Source organism: Stegostoma tigrinum, chromosome 8, assembly GCF_030684315.1.
Source record: "Stegostoma tigrinum isolate sSteTig4 chromosome 8, sSteTig4.hap1, whole genome shotgun sequence".
NCBI lineage: Eukaryota > Metazoa > Chordata > Chondrichthyes > Orectolobiformes > Stegostomatidae > Stegostoma > Stegostoma tigrinum.
In genome coordinates, this window is record NC_081361.1 from 11,366,770 (window position 1) to 11,389,805 (window position 23,036).

Genomic DNA, 23,036 nt, shown 5'->3' on the forward strand with positions numbered 1-23,036 from the left:
CAGGAGGTACACACGAAGTGTGCAATGAAAGACTTTTAAGATTTTTATAGTGGTCAAAACTTCCGTTACACTTTGGATACTGGACCTGAAACGAAAGTACAATATTTGCTTCATTTGCAAAGTGCTGGAAAAATTCAACAGACTTGTCATCATTCGTGGAGAGAGGAACAAAATTAACATTTCAATACCAGGTCAATACCAAACAGTCAAAGTGATTTTGAAACAGCCACACCATTACGTGGGAAAGCACAATTGCAATAACCAAGGAGAGAGTTCCAGAGTTGAAAGTTTTCACAGTCGAAGACACAGCCATGAATTGTTGAACAATTATTTCACAGACATTTAGTTACCATGCTGGGTAACATCCTCAGTGCAGCCTCCGATGAAGCATCAGTCACTCTGATGAAGGGTCTAGGCCCGAAACGTGCTCGTGAGATGCTGCTTGGCCTGCTGTGTCCATCCAGCTCCACACTTTGTTATCTTGGATTCTCCAGCATCTGAGGTTCCCATTATCAGTGTGTTTTCCCACCTGGTTTCTAAACTTTGGAGTCCATTGATCTGCATTGCCTCACTTTTGGTTTTCCTTCGTAGTAGAACCCCACTCAATCCACTCAGCCCAAGAATTCCTCAACTCCATCAAAGACATAAGGATAGACAACGAAGAGACCCTGATATCGTTTGATGTCACTGCCCTGTTTACATCAACAGACATACCACTAGCAAGGGAAACAATGATGACTCTTCTGGAACAACAGCAAGACCCCAGTAAAACCATCTCCACAGACAACATGCTCAAACTACTGGACCTATGCCTCACCACCCACTTCACTTTTAACAGCCAAACATATGAACAATCCATGGGAATCACCTATCTCCAGACTCATAGCACAGGCAGTGTTGCAAAGACCAGAAAGGACTGTCCTTCCACAAATCCAACCAAAATTATGGATATGCTACGTGGATGGTACCTTTGCCATCATTAAACGGACCAAACTAGAGGAGACACAGAAACTTGTAAACAACACCCTCACTGGAATAAAATTCACCAGAGAGGAGAAGAACAAACAGCTCCCATTCCTGGATGTCATGGTAGAGCGGAAGACAAATGGGGAACTGTAAATGAAAGTACATCGAAAAACTACACACACAGACAAGGTACTGATCTTCAACAGTAACCATCCCAGCATGCACAAACGAAGCTGCATGCGAACACTATTTAAATGGGCAACAACACACTGCAACAACACAGAACTGCCCCAAGAGGAAGAAGAATACCTCTTCCAGGTTTTCAAGGACAATGGGTATCCAAAAAACAGTGTCAGAAGATGCCTACACGAACAACGTCAGGAAGATACTACATGCCCCAAAACACTCATCACACTACCCTACATCAGGAACAAATCAGAACTCACCACAAGACTTACGACCGCTGGGCATCAGAGTGGCACACAAGCCCACGTCAACGCTGCAACAACTGCTCACCCGAACTAAAGACCCACCCCCTGCGATGGACAGAACCAATATCATCTACAAGATCCCTTGCAGAGACTGAAAGAAACACTACATGGGACAAACATGAAGGAAACTAACAACAAGGGTATATGAACACTAACTGGCTACAAAATGGCATGACCAATACTCACTCACTCATCTCAATCCACATGGACAAGGAGAACCACCAATTCAACTGGGACAATGCCAAAACCCTGGGACAAGCTGGGCAGAAACAGGCATGAGAATTCCTAAAAGCCTGGCACTTCACGAAGCATGCTATTCACGAATACATTGAACGCGATACCATATACGCTCCAGTACGAAGGAAAACCTGAAGTGAGGCAGTTCAGCTCAACGGACTCCAGAGTTTAAAAACCAGGCGGGAATACACACTGACGCTTCATCAAGGCTGTGCTGAGGATGTTACCCAGCATGGTAATGAAACATCTGCAAAACAAGAAACCAGCTCGGCGAGCCAACCAACCTCAAACCCACAACCTGAGCAACAAATCTACTCCAAAACCTTGTTGAACAATTAACATGGCAAAAATGTTCAACAGACCAAACTGTAAGAGAATAAAGACTACAGGGAGGTGTAAGACTGGAGGACTGTTTCTTACATTTAAAAGTGATTACACTTCAAAAGTATTGTATTGGCAATAAATGCTTTGAGACATCCAATGATTCAGAAAGGTGCAATATAAATGTACAACCTTTTAAAAAGTGAGGAGAGGAGAGACTTGGAGGGATTTAAAAACAAGGATAACAATTTTAAAATTAGGCCGTTTCTTAACAAACAATCAATATAGATCAGCTAGCATAAGTGTGATTAGTGTGCAGAAGTTGGCATGAGATAATGACCTCAAGCCTGGCAAAGATAGAACATGGGAGCTCAGTCACATTGCAACAGTTAAGTCTATAAGTAAAAAAGGCACAGAGAAGGGTTTTAGCAGCAGGTCAGCTGCAGTAAGGGCTGGGGCAGCCATTGTTATACAGAAAATATGCAGTTTTAATTATGAAAGCTATGAATGCTGAAGAATAATTGTTTATGAAGAAAGAATACATGAATGTGGAGAAGCAAAATGAGGTAAAAAGTTAGGAAAGGTAAAGAAAATAAGGGGAATAGAAAATATGGATGAGGATCCAGAGTAGCAGGTAAAATGTGCGTGAGATCATGCTAAGTGACGTGGATGTGCTTACATTATGAACAAACTGGTGTCTGGGTGTCAAGGTATAATGACAGACCATTGGGGTGTGAATTCCATTAGTTTAAATGTTTCCAGAAGCAATACAAGAAAGCTGTCACCAGTGACTAGGTTTCTATAGGGAGATAATTCAATCAGTGGTGCTTCAGGATAGTCTCTCAGGAGTCACAGTTGGTGAATGTAAAAATTGCAGCAGTGGAACGCCATTGTTTCAGATGTCATCTGTCGATTGATCAGGGCAGCAATGGGAAGTTGCCTTCCAAGACACCATTTATAAAGCCATTACTTGGTTGATATGCCTGAAAAGAGAAGAAACATAGCATGGTCTCCATGATTAGATTCAAATTAATTTTGAGATTCCAAAACCATGGAAATTGCCACATTTTGATATCTTCCAGTGGAGCTATCAAAACATTGTTATTTTCAAATAATTAACATCTTGCAATTTTTAAATGCTTCGAAAGTGTTAAGTTCAATATACCAAACCTGCCTTCCCTTTCTCGTCCTTTTACTTTGTTGTTTTCATTATGTCCCAGAATTTTCACAAGAAAAAAGAACAAATTTGCATTTGTAAACCAACTTTCCCACATTCGGAAGATCATGAAGGACATCAAAATCAATGAGTTCCTTTTGAAACTTATTGTTTTGAAGACAAACATAACTATAAATTTATATGCAGCAAAGTATCACAAACCGTAATAAGATGAGGGACCCAGTTATTCTGTTCTGGTGGTATTGAATCAAGGATTAACATTTGCCAGTTGCAATGTAACATTCCTTTCACCACTTTGATTTGATTTATTACTGTCTCATATACCGAGGTACAGTGAAAAGTATTGTCTTACGTCCTTCATAGGCAGATTGTACTACACAAGTGCATCAGGATAACAGAACAGAGTGCCGGATACTGTGTTAGAGCTGCTGAGAAGGCGCAGAGAGATCAATGTTAACATTAAAGAGGTCCATTCACAAATGATGAGCACAGATTTAGTGACAATCTGTTTGAGGACTGGGAGAGGAAATTAAGGTTGGATATTGAAGTTTGCAAAAAACTTCTTTCCCTTTTCCCTTCCTGTCTCCTTAATGTTAATATTTGCTTCAGCAGCTTGGAGGTATATAATCAATTTTCATTATTCTTTCCATTTCCAGTTTCTGGTTGGCTCTAAAATAAGCAATAACTGGCACCTACATATTGTTTTTTCAAAATGTAGTTAACAACCTGAGGCAGAATATATATCAAGTGCAAACCTAGGTCAGAAATTTGTCTGTTTGTATTGAGCGTAGTGGCTCAGCTTGATCCCCAGTCTATGCAGCAGTTGGATTTTCTGAGTGCTGAAAGAGAAAAATCAAAAAACATTTGTGTATGATCAACATATGAGGATAGGCTCAGATTCTGCTTTAATTTACTCACAGATATGATTTCAGCTGATGGTGATACTGGGCAAGTCAGATCCAAAATAAAATCTGGTTTGATAGATCACATATTGAATTTTTACACTTGGTTAATGTGGTGGTCAGTTGCTGAAACATAATCACACAAGGCAATGAATGTTGTTTAGTAACACAACACAAAAGTTTCCTACCTTAATTTCTATTTTTACAAAAAATGAAACTACATATTTAGAGGGCAAAAAGATCTTAACACAAACATCAAAATAAAGTTTCAATCTGTTTCACAATACCATGAGTCACAGATGCTCAATCTCAGAGAAATATCACTCCTATATCAAAAATTTAAATCTTAACTGACTCAAGTACTTTTCTCCCCCTTGGATTGTTGAGCCCAGTTTTTTTTTCACAAGTCCCTTTTGATTCCACTGGTACGAACCCCTCATAGTTGTGATGGCATAATCTTTCTCAATTCTAACAACTTGAAGACTTCTATCAAAGTTTCCTACTTTGGAAGCTATACACTAAAACACTTCAGTGACTGGTTTCCCGAAACTGATTTGATTCTCCTGCTCGGAGAAATTGTTCCATCTTCTGAACTAAAAGTTTAAACATTCTGATCAGATGTCAAAATGAAACTAATTGTATGGATGTGTTTCCTCTACCCATCATCAACCGAATAGGATAAACATTTTATCCATTAACCCCACAGGGGATCTCCCAGGCATTTACTACAATTACTTTCAAAGTATTTGAAATCCAAATTTTATATATATAAAATACACTTTCCATCATGCCACAGAGAAAAATTCATTGTCTTGGTGAACTCAGTACAAGATAATATGGATGAGGAAGGCCATCTTAGTTCACTGATCGAGGTAATCTTCAAACTCCTAAACTGATACAAATAATTGTTTTTTAAATGAATTGAGGTTTCCTCCTTTACTCTTCTACCCAGGAAACTACTTTGTGCATGAAAAGCTTACTAATACAAATTTTTAAGTTACCTTTTACTAAATTGAATTTGAACATCTTTGATGTACCCTCCTAATTTATGTCAAAATAATTTTCAAGACTTTTTACAATCTTACACAACTCCAGATTATATTTCAGCAGACATTTATTTACAGTTGAGAAGTCCATACTTTTCCAAACTTTTCAAACAGCTGAGGTTTGAGTTCAACTTTTAAAGCTGAACCTCAGCACAGTCTCCAAGGGAGAGGCTTCCCTGTGCCCAGGTGACCATAAATGCACACAGCACTCAAAGTGCACATCGACTACTACACTGCTGTTTCTATATAATATCTGCCTGCATTTTATGCTCTGTTTTTGTTTATGTTTCAACACTTTATTGGCTTTCCTACTTATTGCTTTCTATTGGTTGAACATCTTTTTCAGCATCAAGGCATTTTGATAAGGCAGTTTGCAAAAAAAACTTCATACAACCACAGGTTTACCTCCTCTCCATAACAAATACAGCAGGTGAGCTTCAGAAATATCTAAGAAACAATTTTTAATTGAATGAGTTAGATGGAGACAAGGGTAAACTGAATTAACTAGGTGCTAGTGAAAAGACTCCAACTGAGATTCTTGGGAGATATCTTGACATCATACTTGCAGATTTATTCACTTTTATTACATTTTTATCCTTAAAAGCTGGATCAATTGCAGACAACACAGTAAGTTAGAATGGCCACATATCTTGTAATGTTAATCAAAACCTAAATTAAGCATAATGATGAAAAATAAGTTGTTTTGCAAGTCTAATTCCGCTTCTTTATTACTATGGCCTAAAAGTTTGGATTTGGCCATCTTTGAGTTCACAATGCAAAAATACCTGTACCTGAACAGTAAGGCCTGAATTAGGCCTGATTTTGAGTATCTTATTCAAGTGATGACAAGCTGTCACAGAATTGCGACTGATGATCAATGAGAGTCATTGAGATGGATAAGTGGGTCTTGGACCAGTGATAGGAAGGGAGGTTTAGAGGAGGCTGGATGGATGCTCAGGCATCAGCGGACAGGGGTGGGTGTACCGAAACAAAACTCAATATGATAGAAACAGATTTTATTCACCGTTATGTGTGAGTGGTAATGGGAACTGCAGATGATGGAGAATCCAAGATAATAAAATGTGAGGCTGGATGAACACAGCAGGCCCAGCAGCATCTCAGGAGCACAAAAGCTGACGTTTCGGGCCTAGACCCTTCATCAGAGAGGGGGATGGGGTGAGAGTTCTGGAATAAATAGAGAGAGAGGGGGAGGCGGACCGAAGATGGAGAGAAAAGAAGATAGGTGGAGAGTAGAGCATAGGTGGGGAGGGGATAGGTCAGTCCAGGGAAGACGGACAGAAAAAGGAGGTGGGATGAGGTTAGTAGGTAGGAAATGGAGGTGCGGCTTGGGGTGGGAGGAAGGGATGGGTGAGAGGAAGTACAGGTTAGGGAAGCAGAGACAGGTTGGACTGGTTTTGGGATGCAGTGGGTAGAGGGGAAGAGCTGGGCTGGTTGTGTGGTGCAGTGGGGGGAGGGAACGAACTGGGCTGGTTTTGGGATGTGGTGGGGGAAGGGGAGATTTTGAAGCTGGCGAAGTCCACATTGATACCATTGGGTTGCAGGGTTCCCAAGTGGAATATGAGTTGCTGTTCCTGTAACCTTCAGGTGTCATCATTGTGGCACTGCAGGAGGCCCATGATGGACATGTCATCTAAATGGGAGGGGGAGTGGAAATGGTTTGCAACTGGGAGGTGCAGTTGTTTATTGCGAACCGAGCGGAGGTGTTCTGCAAAGCGGTCCCCAAGCCTCCGCTTGGTTTCCCCAATGTAGCGGAAGCCACACCGGGTACAATGGATGCAGTATACCACACTGGCAGATGTGCAGGTGAACCTCTGCTTAATATGGAAAGTCATCTTGGGGCCTGGGATAGGGGTGAGGGAGGAGGTGTGGGGACAAGTGTAGCATTTCCTGCGATTGCAGGGGAAGGTGCCGGGTGTGGTGGGGTTGGAGGGCAGTGTGGAGCGAACAAGGGAGTCACGGAGAGAGTGGTCTCTCCGGAAAGCAGAGAAGGGTGGGGATGGAAAAATGTCTTGGGTGGTGGGGTCGGATTGTAGATGGCGGAAGTGTCGGAGGATGATGCGTTGTATCCGGAGGTTGGTGGGGTGGTGTGTGAGAACGAGGGGGATCCTCTTTGGGCGGACACTTCCACCATCTACAATCCGACCCCACCACCCAAGACATTTTTCCATCCCCACCCTTCTCTGCTTTCCGGAGAGACCACTCTCTCCGTGACTCCCTTGTTCGCTCCACACTGCCCTCCAACCCCACCACACCCGGCACCTTCCCCTGCAATCGCAGGAAATGCTACACTTGTCCCCACACCTCCTCCCTCACCCCTATCCCAGGCCCCAAGATGACTTTCCATATTAAGCAGAGGTTCACCTGCACATCTGCCAGTGTGGTATACTGCATCCATTGTACCCGGTTTGGCTTCCTCTACATTGGGGAAACCAAGCGGAGGCTTGGGGACCGCTTTGCAGAACACCTCCGCTCGGTTCGCAATAAACAACTGCACCTCCTAGTCGCAAACCATTTCCACTCCCCCTCCCATTCTTTAGATGACATGTCCATCATGGGCCTCCTGCAGTGCCACAATGATGCCACCTGAAGGTTGCAGGAACAGCAACTCATATTCCGCTTGGGAACCCTGCAACCCAATGGTATCAATGTGGACTTCACCAGCTTCAAAATCTCCCCTTCCCCCACCGCATCCCAAAACCAGTACAGTTCGTCCCCTCCCCCCACTGCACCACAAAACCAGCCCAGCTCTTCCCCTCTACCCACTCCATCCCAAAACCAGTCCAACCTGTCTCTGCCTCCCTAACCTGTTCTTCCTCTCACCCGTCCCTTCCTCCCACCCCAAGCCGCACCTCCATCTCCTACCTACCCACCTCCTACCATCTCCTACCTCATCCCACCTCCTTTTTCTGTCCATCTTCCCTGGACTGACCTATCCCCTCTCCACCTATCTTCTTTTCTCTCCATCTTCGGTCCACTTCCCCCTCTCTCCCTATTTATTCCAGAACCCTCACCCCATCCCCCTCTCTGATGAAGGGTCTAGGCCCAAAACGTCATCTTTTGTGCTCCTGAGATGCTGCTGGGCCTGCTGTGTTCATCCAGCCTCACATTTTATTATCTTACTCACAGTTATTTTGTTATTGTTACACGCATCTCACTCAACTAAGGTATTCAAGGAACCATCTTGTGTTGAACCCTTGCCAGTGAAACTAAAATTATGTGCTTTTCCAGCAAAGATGATAGCATAGCCAAAACCAATCACAAAATGAAAATGTGCCAAAGTGTCATGAATGCCAACAAACTAAGGTGGTAGTGGCTCAAGCAGATTATTTTGTCAGCAATAACAGTTGACTACTAAAAAAAAATGAAGGATGTGGATGTAAAGGCTACAATGTAAAAACACTATCATTGCCATATTAACTTCATCAATAATCTAAATTTACTTAATACTTTAGGACATTGTTCTCAGAGTGTGCTAAAAATATAATGTCAGTACATTGCAACTAAATAATTGATGTATAACTGAAATAAATCAAAATGTACTGGTGACCACTGTTCTTCCAGCTGTGTTTTCTCATCCCAGACAAAGGCCATTTCATCAGCTTCATAAGGTCAGTGTGTTATATTCCGAAAGATAACAATATTGAAACAGAATTCAAGTTCACACTTTTATGTGAGAGCTTTACTTCAGTTAACCACACTCCATAAAATGACTCAAGAACTTACAATATTCACATTTTTATACAATCAACTCAAACCCATTTGTCTCTTAATTAACATATCCATCATCTGTTCCTTCATTTCATTAGGTCTCAGGCAAATGATGAAGATTTATCTTTTTAGATGAAATAATTTATATTAAAAAATCATACAAATTGACAGATTATTGTAGTGATTGAAATAAGGTCAGATAGGTGGACCTAATAGGGAAAGATTTCTCTGATTGCAGCTGTTAACCTGGTCCAATCAGGGACCCCTGGCTGACAGATAATAAACAGGAGTGTCAGAGGTTCTGCTTACTCTAGGAACTGGCTCCATGCTAGCTGAGTCAGTGTCATGTACTATGCATATGTGAATAAAGGGTAATTTGGTAACGGGATACCAGTCTTTGTGGAATTATGTCAATTATATTTTTTTTTCTCTCAGCACCTTAAACTTCCAAGTGTCCTTTTCCCAGTTATGTCTGACATTCTGTTAAAATTTGCTACTTTTTTTGTAAAACGATCAGGTTGTGAATTGCTTCTATACACCCATTTCAATCTGGAGATCTCTCTATTCTGTACCTTTATTGATCCTGACTTTTCTATTCACATATTCTGTTGAATATATGTTATGTTATACTGAATTCTTATTTTGTTTAGATGCCCAGCCAACTCAACTATCCAATTTGACTCTTAACTCCTCCATTTCGGTTTGGAAGCCACTGCATCTTTTTGTAAGACCAATAAACATAGGAGTGGAAGTAAGGCCATTCGACCCATCAAGTTCATTCTGCCATTTAAATCATGGCTGATGGGCATTTCAACTCCACTTCCCTGCACTCTCCCCATAGCCCTTGATTCCTTGTGAGATCAAGAATTTGTCGATCTCTGCCTTGAAGGCATCTAACGTCCCGGCCTCCACTGCACTCCATGGCAATGAATTCCACAAGCCCACCACTCTCTGGCTGAAGAAATGTCATCTCATTTCAGTTTTAAATTTTTCCCCTCTAACTTTAAGGCTGTCCCCATGGGTCCTAGTCTCCCTGCCTAACAGAAACAACTTCCAAGCGTCCACCCCTTCTAAGCCATACATTATCTTGTAAGTTTCTATTAGATCTCCCCTCAACCTTCTAAACTCCAATGAGTACAATCCCATGATCCTTAGCCATTCATCATACATTAAACCTACCATTCCAGGGATCATTCGTGTGAATCCCCGCCAGGGCTAGTATGTCCTTCCTGATGTGTAAGGCTTTACCGTGAGTAATAGCAATGGGGCTAACATTTTCCAAATGATATCACTAATGCAAGTGTGAGACTTGATCCATTCTGCTTGATTTCCAATTTAGTACACTTAAAAGTCCCAGAAGCCTAATGTCCAATTCTGGATTTTACTTTAAGCCTACTTATGGCAATGTTTTCAAATTTACTGCTCACAGAAAAATCCATCATCATAAATATGCCTGAAAACTGTCCCTAATGAAACCATGATAATAAAATGTGAGGCTGGATGAACACTGCAGGCCCAGCAGCATCTCAGGAGCACAAAAGCTGACGTTTCGGGCCTAGACCCTTCATCTGATGAAGGGTCTAGGCCTGAAATGTCAGCTTTTGTGCTCCTGAGATGCTGCTGGGCCTGCTGTGTTCATCCAGCCTCACATTTTATTATCTTGGATTCTCCAGCATCTGCAGTTCCCATTATCCCTAATGAAACCATTGCAGGCTGTGCTTTTAATTGAAGCCTACCCATACTATACTGCCATACTACGATATATTTGTTTAACTTCCAGAATGTACAGGACAAAGAAGCACTTCTCTCTTAAGCTGATCTCTCTGCAAAAATGCAGCTTTAATATCAATTGATTACACTCCCAAGCATTTGTCTCTGACCAACTAAACACAAAATCAACATTTCTTACTTCACTTGTTATTCGTAAATCTATCCCCATAATTGGATGCCTCAGATCTTCTTTGAATCCCCTGTGCCAATTAGCCTTGCTTTAACTTTACAAAGTCCTTTCCAAAGTGTGTAACCACCTATGTGACTGGACTGATTGTCCCCTATGTGGCACCTCTGTGGGCACCCCAACCTCTCTCCAGTTTTGTAGTTCTTGGTGTTGGGCATCTTTTGTTAATTTGTCTTCTGGTTATTTTTGTGGCCATGCAGGTTTCCTAATCACATGGGCTTCTGCTTCTGGTGGTATTCCTGGTTTATACAATATTTCTCAGTTTTGTTAAAATACACCCTCCGTCTTGCTTTTATCACTTTCTGGACTGCTACTTTTGATCCCTACCCCTTCTCCTATTAATAGGATTTATTTCAACTTTAAAGCTAGAACTTATGCCAAATATAAAATTGGGTAGTTTTAAATTAAAGGCAGACCCTGTGATGTTTTACGGGCATCATAAGGGGCAGAGTTCAAGAATCTTTATGATGTATGCAGGTATTTTTATAGGTTAGGAGCAGTGAATTTGAAAACATTGTCATAAACAGACTTAAAGCAGAATTCTAAAATGGAAGTCAATCTTTTATGTACACTAGTTTTGGAGATAAAGCAGAATGGATCATTTTGCATCAGCAATCTTATTTAGAAAATAACTGAGGGCATGTTTTTCCCCAGAGACATTGTTTGAGCTTCTATGGCATTTACATGCCTTTCATCTGAATCCATGGGCGTAATCCTGCCTTTACTCCTGTACATTCATTCAACTTTTACTTTCTCCCTGCTCTACTTCAAACTGTTGCATTTTTCCATTGACTAGTCCCTTCAGATAAATATTTGTAGTACCCACAGGTATGTGGGTACCCATTTTTGGTGGTTGTCCACTTGGGACTAATGGCCTTACATTGACCATCAGCATTGATCTGTTCACCTTTAGACAATCTTTCACTATTTTCTCGAACTCCTTCAGAATCTACAGTATCAAGCAAATCTTAAACACTGTACCCAAACATTCTGATTCCCATGCTGCGTAATTATTATTTTATCCATCTTTACCAATAAACTTCCAAGGTCCTCTCCATTCTTTAAGCCCTATGTAAACTATATCTCCCTGACTAAAACTATTTTCCAATAGGCTTAGACCACAGGGTTCATACAGTTCTTTCTGAGGCTTCAGCTTTAATGAAAGCCTTCCTGTCTGCGTACAGTGCATTCAAACACTCCTCAAAAGTAAAACTAATTGCAGCTCATTTCCAAGCTAAGAGCTGATCACTTAATACTGATGGAAGTTTAGGATTCCCACCAAAACTAATTGATATGGACTATATCTTTCCACTATCTGCAACAAATTCTTAGCATGAACAGTCTGTGTTGAAGCAGACAATAATTTACAGCTTTGCCGATCTACTAAAATTTTATGAACCATTTTGTCCATTAGTGTATGATTATTTCCATATATTCCATTAGTAACAGAGTATTCTGCTGCTGTGTTCACAATTTGTGGCCATATTTGCAAACACATCTCTGAATTCATCAATGAGAAATTTTGCCAGTAGTCCAAACAAGGCCCTATCCACTTTTCCATTATCTTAGCCATAGTTATTTTCTTATCTTCACTTTTTATTGTTATTGACTGAAAAAAAATTGGTTGCCAAATCTACGAAATATAAAATTATGTTTTTTTTCTTTTTCCCAAAACCTTAAATCCATGGCCACTACCTCACCGAAATCTCTTGCTAAGGCGTACTCAGTATAAGCCACGACAGCGTCCTTCAATATTTCTTACAAATATTACTTATATTACATCTCTTCTACAAGTTTATTACACTCTTCACCCCTTATTCTTGTGTACTTTATTAAAGATTTAATCTTTATCTGCATTTCCCATGGGTAATCCATCTAGCCTGCACATCCCTGCACACCACAGGCATTTTAGCACGTCAATCAACCTAATCTACACATCTTTGGACCATGGGATAAAACCAGAGCACACCTTGAGGAAACCCACACAGATATGGGGAGAACATGTTAACTCTGTACAGAGAGTCACCCAAGACTTGAATCAAACCTGGGTCCCTGGTGCTGTAAGGCAGTAGTGCTAACTACTGTGCCATCCTATATGTCTTTAATTTCTTTGGCAGAGAGCTTCGATACAAGATGCAGAAACAGATGTACAAATATGGCCAGAAAAGTCATGAAAACAGCAGTAGAAAGCCATTTTAGCAATAGGGTGTATCAACTCTTATTATTTTCTCAAAGAACAGGATTCAAACCCATGTCCCCAAAATATTAGCTTGAGTTCCAGATTATTAGTCCAGCATCATTAGTACAGTGCCACCACTTCCCCTTAATTCTTTGTCCTACATTGGGTTATCTGTTTAGGGTCTTAGAGAAGACTCATGTGACTTCTTTCCCTTGCCATTCCTTAATCCCACCCAAACAGATTCCATATCACAATCTTGTGCACCTGTATGACTACTCAACTCTGCACTAGTATCTTCCCTAATTTAATATGCAACTCCACCTCCTCTCTCTTTTTGCATATTCTTGCAGAACATTAAACCCTCAGATATTGGGTTCCCAAAGACAATATGGTGCTGACACTGGATGATTCCTTGCGAGGTCCTGCAACAGAACATATTAAGCTGTTCCCTATAGCAGATCTAATTCTAACATTTCTTAAAATCATTGTTCATTTTAAACTTAAATTCTGAATCTGTAACAGTTACTCTGTCCAAGTGCTTTTTTCTTCACTGTATGATCTGCATGTCCTTGCTTGCTGTGTTCTGCCTGTACTGCTCATGAACAAAGCTTTTCACTATACTTAGGTACACCTAACAATAAATCAATCAATCAATTAATTCTTGGGCACCTTGCAACCACATATCTGAAATCGCTGTCAAGTTATATTCATTTATGTCTATTTGTGCCATCATCTCTATATTGTTACAAATGCCGCATACATTCAGTCAAAGAGCCTTAAACTTTGACATTTTACTGTTGTTACTTATTCTAATTTCTGCTGCTCTCTTCTGTTTATATTTTATGCCCATTCCTGTCATACTTTAATTATCATTTGCTTCTTCACTAACCTGTACCTCTGTTCTCTCAGTTCTTCTTCATCTTTTAAACATTCCTTAAATTGAACCATCTTCCCCTACTAATTAGTTTAAAACCCTATTTACATGATTTGCCAGGAGACTGGTCCCAGAATGTTCAAAGGAAGCCCATCCAAATAGAACAATTCTCTCATTCCTGAGCACTAGCACCAATGACCCATAATCAGAACCCATTTCAACCATAGAAAACTTTGAGCCACTTCTTAGTTCTAGACCAATTTGCATGTGGCTCAAGTAGTGATCCTATGATTATTAACTTTGTGATTCTGCTTTTTAATTTAGCTCCAAGCTGCTCATTATCCCTCAGCAGAACTTCTTTCTTAATCTTACATATGATAACCACATGGAGCACAAAAACTGGATCTTGCTCCCCCTCTCCAAATTTGTCTGCAGTCCAGAAGAAATCTCCTTAACCTTGGTACAAAATAGGCAACAGAGCCTTCAGGATTCTCTGTCTCTGCTGCAGAGAACGCTATCTATTCCCCCAATTACGCTATCTCCAATTGTTGATGCATTTCTCGTTTCTCCCCTCCACTGGCACCGCACTCTGTGCTATGGAGATTTGGTCATTTTGCTCATCCTCCCTTCAGTCTGTGTTCTCACCCCAGTTGGAGCAACAACCTCATTCCTCCTGGTCAAGGGCACTTGCTAGGATTGCTAAAAGCTAAATTCTGAATCCTAATACCTGTCTCATTAACAGTCACACTTTTTGGTTACTGACCACAGACCAAATTTTATCTGATTATTCTAAGGGGTGTGACTGCTACCCGAAACAGAATTTCCAGATAACTCTCCACCTCCCTAATGTGTTGCAATATGCTCAGCTCAGACTCCAGCACATCAACTCAAAGCTTTATTTTCTTGAGCAGCCAGTGCTTGCTACAGATTTATTCACTGCGGATTACATTGGCATCTGTTAGTTCTCACATACTATAGCGACAATGCATCACCATCCAGCCACCTCTACTCAATTAAATTAATTAATTTGTATGTTAAAAATCCTTAAATGTGCTCTTCAGCCTGCAAGAGCATCTCCTAATTCAAACCATTTGCACAATAAAAAGAGCCAGATATATACCCAGCAATTACATTACCTGTTTTCAATCACAGGTAACACATTGGCTCTGAGAAGCAGAACCAGGTTGAACTGACTCTCTGCTGCAGGATTTTATCTCTGACACTTCTGCACTTCTCACAGAGGTCCACTTTCCAGTCTGCTTCACAAGTGATGCTGTCATTCTACACACTCCACACAGTCTGCTTCACAGTGATGCTGATCTGATGCAGACAAAATCATAGCCAATCATTCAGCTCATCCACATGGGTTCATTAAATAAGCATCAATACATAATCTCCTGCATTTTCTCTTATACCCTCCATATTATTTTTATCCAAATAATTATTTGTTTTGAATACCACAATTGAGTCTGCCTCTGGGACACTTTGAGGCAATGTATTCCATACCCTAACTACATTTTGTGTGAAAAAGCTTTTCTTCACTGTTGCTTCTTTTGCACATTAATTAGCATCTATGCCCTCTTGTTCTTGTTCCTTCTGTGGACAGGGACAGTTTCTCCCTGTTGCTCTATCTAGCCCACTAAAGATTTTGAAAATCTCTATTCGATCTCCTCCAAGCCTCCTTCTCTCCAAGGAGAACAGTCCCGACTTCTTCAATCTGCCCTCATAACCAAAATTCCTCATCCTTGAAACATTTCTTGTAAATCATTTCTGCACACTCTCCAAAGCATGCATATCTTTCCCATAATGTGTTGCCTAGAACAATATACAATATTCAAGCTGAGGTTAAATAGGTGTTGTATGCAAGTTCCATTTCACTTCCTTGTGCTTGTAGTCTATGCCCCTATTAATAAAGCCAAGAATATTGCACGCACTCTCTCTCTATCCTGCCACTTTCAATGATTTGTGTGCACATACGCTAATGTCCCTCTGTTCCTGCATCTCTTTTAAGAGTTGTAACCCCTGTTTTATATTGTCTTTCAATACTCTTCCTAGCAAAATGAATTGCCTCACACTTCAGTGCATTGAAAGTCAACTCCCAGCTATCTGTCTACTCCACCAACTTGACTACAGGTATGTCTTTCTGAAGTTCCACACAATCCTTCGCACAGTTTACAGTTCTTCCAAGTTTGTGTCATTTGCAAACTTTGAAATTGCACACCCTCCTCCAAACACCAAAATCTAGATCATTAATACATATCAGGAAAAGCAATGGTTCCAATATCAGCCCCTGGGGTATTCCATTACAGACCTTCCTCCAGCCTGAAAAATATCCATTGACGATTACTCTCTGCTTCCTTTCACTCAACCAATTTTGTAAACATGATGCTACTTAATCTTTTATTCCATAACCTATAACTTTCCTCACAGGTCTATTGCGTGGCACTATCAAAGCCTTCTTAAACTCCATGTACACCGCACCAACAGCATTACTGTCATCAAGCTATTTTGTTACTTCTTCAAAAAACTCCAGAAATTTAGTTAAACTATGATTTCCCTTTTAGAAATCCATGCTGACTTTTCGTAAACAACTCATCTTTATTCCAGAGATAATGGGAACTGCAGATGCTGGAGAATCCGAGATAACGAAGTGTGCAGCTGGATGAACACAGCTGGCCAAGCAGCATCTTAGGAACACAAAAGCTGACGTTTTGGGCTTAGACCTTTATTCCATGTAACTATTAATTTTATTTGAGCCATTGCCAAATCAGAGTTGAAACTACTTTGGTCTATTGTGAAGGAGGGGCAGACATGGGTCCAGTCTTGTGATGGCGAAGAGACCAAGGTGGCAGCAACAAAGGACAGTATTATGGACACAGGAGGAGAACCCTTGCTCCTACCAGCTCTGGAAACTAAACACAAAGCTTCCTTTCAGGACTTTTTTTTTGACTGCTTGTTGATGCGGGATTCCATACTTTTTTCACATTTTGATTTCCAGAAGGCTATGACTTATGTTATGAATTAAACTGAATGTTGTGGCTATTCAGGGTATGAGTTAGAAATTGGCTGGAGAATAGAAAACAATAAGCACAAATTACATTAATTATATCAGGATTATGAGAAGAATGGAATTGGATGTTTCCAGGCTTGATGCTGGACTCCCAATTATCAATAGTTTAAAGCATTTGAATACAGATGCACAACTCCAATCCAAATTGGTTAAATGAGGAGGAGCAGTGTGATCAGAGGATGCAGCTCACAGAAAATGCAGCATGAGTTCAACATCATCTCCGTGTCTATGCCCCTTTTAATAAAGCCAAGAATGCTGTATCACTTATTGTGCTCTGTATCTGTTCTGCCACTTTCAGCGAATCACACACATACACACTCAGGATCCTCAGTTCCTGCACCCCCTTCAGAATTACTCCCTATTTTATATTGTTTGAGCATGAGCCAGACAAAGCAGAATGAAGATAGAATCATAGGGTCCCTGCAGCGCAGCAAAAGGACATTTGGTTCATCAGGTCTGCAATAATCCTCCGAAGAATGTCCTACAAAGACCCAACCCCCCACCCACCCTATCTCCATAACTTTGCATTTCCAACAGCTAACCCACCTAACCTGCACATCTTTGGAATGTGGGTGGAAACTAGAGCACCCGGAGGAAACTCACGCAGACAGAGGGAGAATGTGTAAAACTGTGGCACACCTCAAGTAGGGATCTTGGGGCTCAGTCCATAGCTGCCTGAAAGTGGTCACTCAAGTAGATAGGGTGGTAAAGAAGGTATAGGGTATGCTTGTCTTTATTGGTAGGGGAATTGAGTACAGGAATCAAGATGTCATATTGCAGCTTCATAAGACTTTAGTTAGGCCACACTTAGAGTATTGCGTTCAATTCTGATTGTCACATTGTAGGAAGGATCTAGATGCTTTGGAGAAGGTGCAGAAAAGGTTTATCAGAATGTTGCCTGGATTAGAAGGTTTGAGCTATTAAGAGTGGCTAGTAAAACTTGGGTTGTTTTCTTTGGAGCAGCAGAGACTGAGGGGAGACTTGATAGAGAAGTCTACAAAATCAAGAGATGCATAGATAGGGTTGACAGACGGGATCTTTTACCCAGAATTAAAATGTCTAATACTACGGGGCATGCATTTAAGGTGAGGGGGAAAATTCAAAGGAGATAGGATGGGCAAATTCTTTTCCAATGAGAGTGGTAGGAGTCTGGAATGAGCTGCCAAGGACGGTGGTGGAGGCATTTCAGGGACTTTTAGATAAGCACATAAATATTCAAGGAATGGAGGGATATAGACCATGGACAGGCAGTTGGGATTAGTTTAATTTGGTGTCATGTTTGGCACAACATTCTGGGCTGAGGGGCCTGATCCTGTGCTGTACTGTTCTAATTTCTATGTTTAACTCCACAGGGCTGGAATCAAACCTGGATCCCTGACTCTGTGAAGCAGCAGGGCTAGCCACTGAGCCGATGTGTCACCAATAGATGAAGATTGATAGATGAAGATGACTTTACAGATTGATTATATGACCAGAATGGAAAATTAACAAACACCCCATGCATGGGTCGAAATAGTCGAGCATGACATTGAAAAATTCCCAAGCTCTGACTCAACTTGATACTAAAACATGTCTAACTCATGCAGACCAACAATACTTATCAAACTGTCCGAAAGTAGCAAGCAGAGTTAGCTGTGTGCTTTCCATTCTCAACGCGCATTTTAAATAAGAGATAATAGGAACTGCAGATGCTGGAGAATCCAAGATAATAAAATGTGAGGCTGGATGAACACAGCAGGCCCAGCAGCATCTCAGGAGCACAAAAGCTGACGTTTCGGGCCTAGACCCTTCATCAGAGAGGGGGATGGGGTGAGGGTTCTGGAATAAATAGGGAGAGAGGGGGAGGCGGACCGAAGATGGAGAGTAAAGAAGATAGGTGGAGAGAGTATAGGTGGGGAGGTAGGGAGGGGATAGGTCAGTCCAGGGAAGACGGACAGGTCAAGGAGGTGGGATGAGGTTAGTAGGTTGATGGGGGTGCGGCTTGGGGTGGGAGGAAGGGATGGGTGAGAGGAAGAACAGGTTAGGGAGGCAGAGACAGGTTGGGCTGGTTTTGGGATGCAGTGGGTGGAGGGGAAGAGCTGGGCTGGTTGTGTGGTGCAGTGGGGGGAGGGGACGAACTGGGCTGGTTTAGGGATGCAGTAGGGGAAGGGGAGATTTTGAAACTGGTGAAGTCCACATTGATACCATTAGGCTGCAGGGTTCCCAGGCGGAATATGAGTTGCTGTTCCTGCAACATTCGGGTGGCATCATTGTGGCACTGCAGGAGGCCCATGATGGACATGTCATCTAAAGAATGGGAGGGGGAGTGGAAATGGTTTGCGACTGGGAGGTGCAGTTGTTTGTTGCGAACTGAGCGGAGGTGTTCTGCAAAGCGGTCTCCAAGCCTCCGCTTGGTTTCCCCAATGTAGAGGAAGCCACACCGGGTACAGTGGATGCAGCATACCACATTGGCAGATGTGCAGGTGAACCTCTGCTTAATGTGGAATGTCATCTTGGGGCCTGGGATAGGGGTGAGGGAGGAGGTGTGGGGGCAAGTGTAGCATTTCCTGCGGTTGCAGGGGAAGGTGCCGGGTGTGGTGGGGTTGGAGGGCAGTGTGGAGCGAACAAGGGAGTCACGGAGAGAGTGGTCTCTCTGGAAAGCAGACAGGGGTGGGGATGGAAAAATGTCTTGGGTGGTGGGGTCGGATTGTAGATGGCGGAAGTGTTGGAGAATGATGCGTTGTATCCAGAGGTTGGTGGGGTGGTGTGTGAGAAGGAGGGGGATCCTCTTTGGGCGGTTATGGCGGGGGCGGGTGTGAGGGATGTGTAGCGGGAAATGCGGGAGACGTGGTCAAGGGCGTTCTCGATAACTGTGGGGGGAAAGTTGTGGTCCTTGAAGAACTTGGACATCTGGGATGTGCGGGAGTGGAATGTCTTATCGTGGGAGCAGATGCGGCGGAGGAATTGGGAATAGGGGATGGAATTTTTGAAGGAGGGTGGGTGGGAGGAGGTGTATTCTAGGTAGCTGTGGGAGTCGGTGGACTTGAAATGGACATCAGTTACAAGCTGGTTGCCTGAGATGGAGACTGAGAGGTCCAAGAAGGTGAGGGATGTGCTGGAGATGGCCCAGGTGAACTGAAGGTTGGGGTGGAAGGTGTTGGTGAAGTGGATGAACTGTTCGAGCTCCTCTGGGGAGCAAGAGGCGGCGCCGATACAGTCATCAATGTACCGGAGGAAGAGGTGGGGTTTGGGGCCTGTGTAGGTGCGAAAGAGGGACTGTTCCACGTAACCTACAAAGAGGCAGGCATAGCTGGGGCCCATGCGGGTGCCCGTGGCCACCCCCTGAGTCTGTAGGAAGTGGGGGGAGTCAAAAGAGAAGTTGTTGAGGGTGAGGACGAATTCGGCTAGGCGGATGAGGGTGTCGGTGGAGGGGGACTGGTCGGGCCTGTGGGACAGGAAGAAGCGGAGGGCCTTGGGGCCATCTGCATGCGGAATGCAGGTGTATAGGGACTGGATGTCCATGGTGAAGATGAGGTGTTGGGGGCCAGGGAATTGGAAATCCTGGAGGAGGTGGAGGGCGTGGGTAGTGTCATGGACGTAGGTGGGGAGTTCCTGGACCAAAGGGGAGAAAATGGAGTCCAGATAGGTGGAGATGAGTTCGGTGGGGCAGGAGCAGGCTGAGACGATGGGTCGACCAGGGCAGGCAGATTTGTGGATTTTGGGAAGGAGATAGAAACAGGCTGTGTGGGGTTGGGGAACAATGAGGTTGGAGGCTGTGGGTGGGAGGTCCCCTGAGGTGATGAGGTCATGAATGGTGTTGGAGATGATGGTTTGGTGCTCGGGTGTGGGGTCATGATCGAGGGGGCGGTAGGAGGTGGTGTCGGAGAGTTGGCGTCTGGCCTCGGCGATGTAGAGGTCAGTGCGCCATACTACCACTGCGCCACCCTTGTCTGCGGGTTTGATGGTGAGGTTGGGGATTTTTCCATCCCCACCCCTGTCTGCTTTCCGGAGAGACCACTCTCTCCGTGACTCCCTTGTTCGCTCCACACTGCCCTCCAACCCCACCACACCCGGCACCTTCCCCTGCAACCGCAGGAAATGCTACACTTGCCCCCACACCTCCTCCCTCACCCCTATCCCAGGCCCCAAGATGACATTCCACATTAAGCAGAGGTTCACCTGCACATCTGCCAATGTGGTATACTGCATCCACTGTACCCGGTGTGGCTTCCTCTACATTGGGGAAACCAAGCGGAGGCTTGGAGACCGCTTTGCAGAACACCTCCGCTCAGTTCGCAACAAACAACTGCACCTCCCAGCCGCAAACCATTTCCACTCCCCCTCCCATTCTTTAGATGACATGTCCATCATGGGCCTCCTGCAGTGCCACAATGATGCCACCCGAAGGTTGCAGGAACAGCAACTCATATTCCGCCTGGGAACCCTGCAGCCTAATGGTATCAATGTGGACTTCACCAGTTTCAAAATCTCCCCTTCCCCGACTGCATCCCTAAACCAGCCCAGTTCGTCCCCTCCCCCCACTGCACCACACAACCAGCCCAGCTCTTCCCCTCCACCCACTGCATCCCAAAACCAGTCCAACCTGTCTCTGCCTCCCTAACCTGTTCTTCCTCTCACCCATCCCTTCCTCCCACCCCAAGCTGCACCCCCATCTACCTACTAACCTCATCCCACCTCCTTGACCTGTCCGTCTTCCCTGGACTGACCTATCCCCTCCCTACCTCCCCACCTATACTCTCTCCAACTATCTTCTTTTCTCTCCATCTTCGGTCCGCCTCCCCCTCTCTCCCTATTTACTCCAGAACCCTCACCCCATCTCCCTCTCTGATGAAGGGTCTAGGCCCGAAACGTCAGCTTTTGTGCTCCTGAGATGCTGCTTGGCCTGCTGTGTTCATCCAGTCTCACATTTTATTATCGCGCATTTTAAATAAGCCAGGTTCGGCTTCCTGAGGCGGACCTAGGGCCACAATTTGTATGTGTGTGTGGGAAAGGTTATGGCAAATCACAATGACATTGGAAACAGATCAACTGGTGAACGCCCACCATCTTCTGTGCTCTACCATCACACGTTGGCTAGACAGGAAGTCTCAGAATCTTGCCTAGCATACAGTTCACAGATTCTTGTGTCAGCATCCACTAAGCCAGCAATGCACAAACCGTCATGACTGCATGGTCAGTAATTTTTTCATGGTGTTATTTCTCGAGGGAAGAATATTGGCTGGAACAGTAGGAGGAGCTCTTACAGGACATTGGTGAGGGTACGCCTGGAATAGTGTGTGCAGTTTTGGTCTCCTTATCCATGGAAGAACGTTCCTGCTATGGAGGGAATCCAGCAAAGGTTTACCAATTGATTCCTGGGATGGCAGGACTGATGTATGAGGAGAGATTCAGTTGGTTAGGATTGTATTCAATGGAGTTTAGAAGACTGAGGGGCCTTTCATAGAAACCTATAAAATTCTAATGAGATTAGATATGGTAAATGCAGGAAGGATGTTTCAATGTGGGAGAGTCCAGACAAGGAATCATAGTTGAAGTATAAGGGGTAAACCTTTTAGGACTGAGAAAGAGAAATTTCTTCACTCAGATCGTGGTAAGCCTGTGGAATTCACTGGCACAGAAAGTGGTGGAGGCCAAAATATTTTGTGTTTGAATGAAAGGTATATGTAGCTTTTGTGGTTTAAGGGATCAAGGGATAATGGAGGAAGGATGAGATTAGGGTATTGAGCTTGATGATCAGCCATGATCATTATGAGTGGTGGAGCAGGCTCAAAGAGCTGACTGGCCCATTCCTGCTCCTACCTTCTTGTTTCTAAGTTCTTCAAAAATATTCACCTGGGACCCTGGATAGACATGCAAGATCAAAAGACTGCACCTCCAAGACTGTAGTACTGACCCGAAGAGGCTATAAAACCACACTGCGTTGGACCCAGATGTTAAGATGTCATTATTTCCAAATATAACAAAATCTTTGTGTACATGCAGAGGTTTTCTGAAAAGCTTTTACTTTTCTAGCTTTAACTTATTTCATGAACCAAGATCTCTCAAAAAGTAGAAAGGTGCGCATTGAAAATATTAGAACACTGTTTT

General features: G+C 43.1%; 1 long non-coding RNA gene across 2 annotated transcripts in view; it reads right to left on the reverse strand.

Annotated features, from left to right (window-relative positions):
* Positions 1 to 1,311: 1,311 nt before the first annotated feature.
* LOC125456182 (uncharacterized) overlaps positions 1,312 to 23,036 on the reverse strand; it is a 56,641-nt gene continuing 34,916 nt past the window's right edge. The window contains exons 2-3 of one of the 2 annotated variants that reach the window (XR_007248413.2): positions 3,948 to 4,031; positions 1,312 to 2,998 (exon numbers count right to left, since the gene is read on the reverse strand). This is a non-coding gene — a long non-coding RNA (uncharacterized LOC125456182). Of the gene's footprint in view, positions 2,999 to 3,947; positions 4,221 to 23,036 lie in introns of both variants that reach the window. The other variant, XR_007248412.2, reaches the window with a different exon arrangement.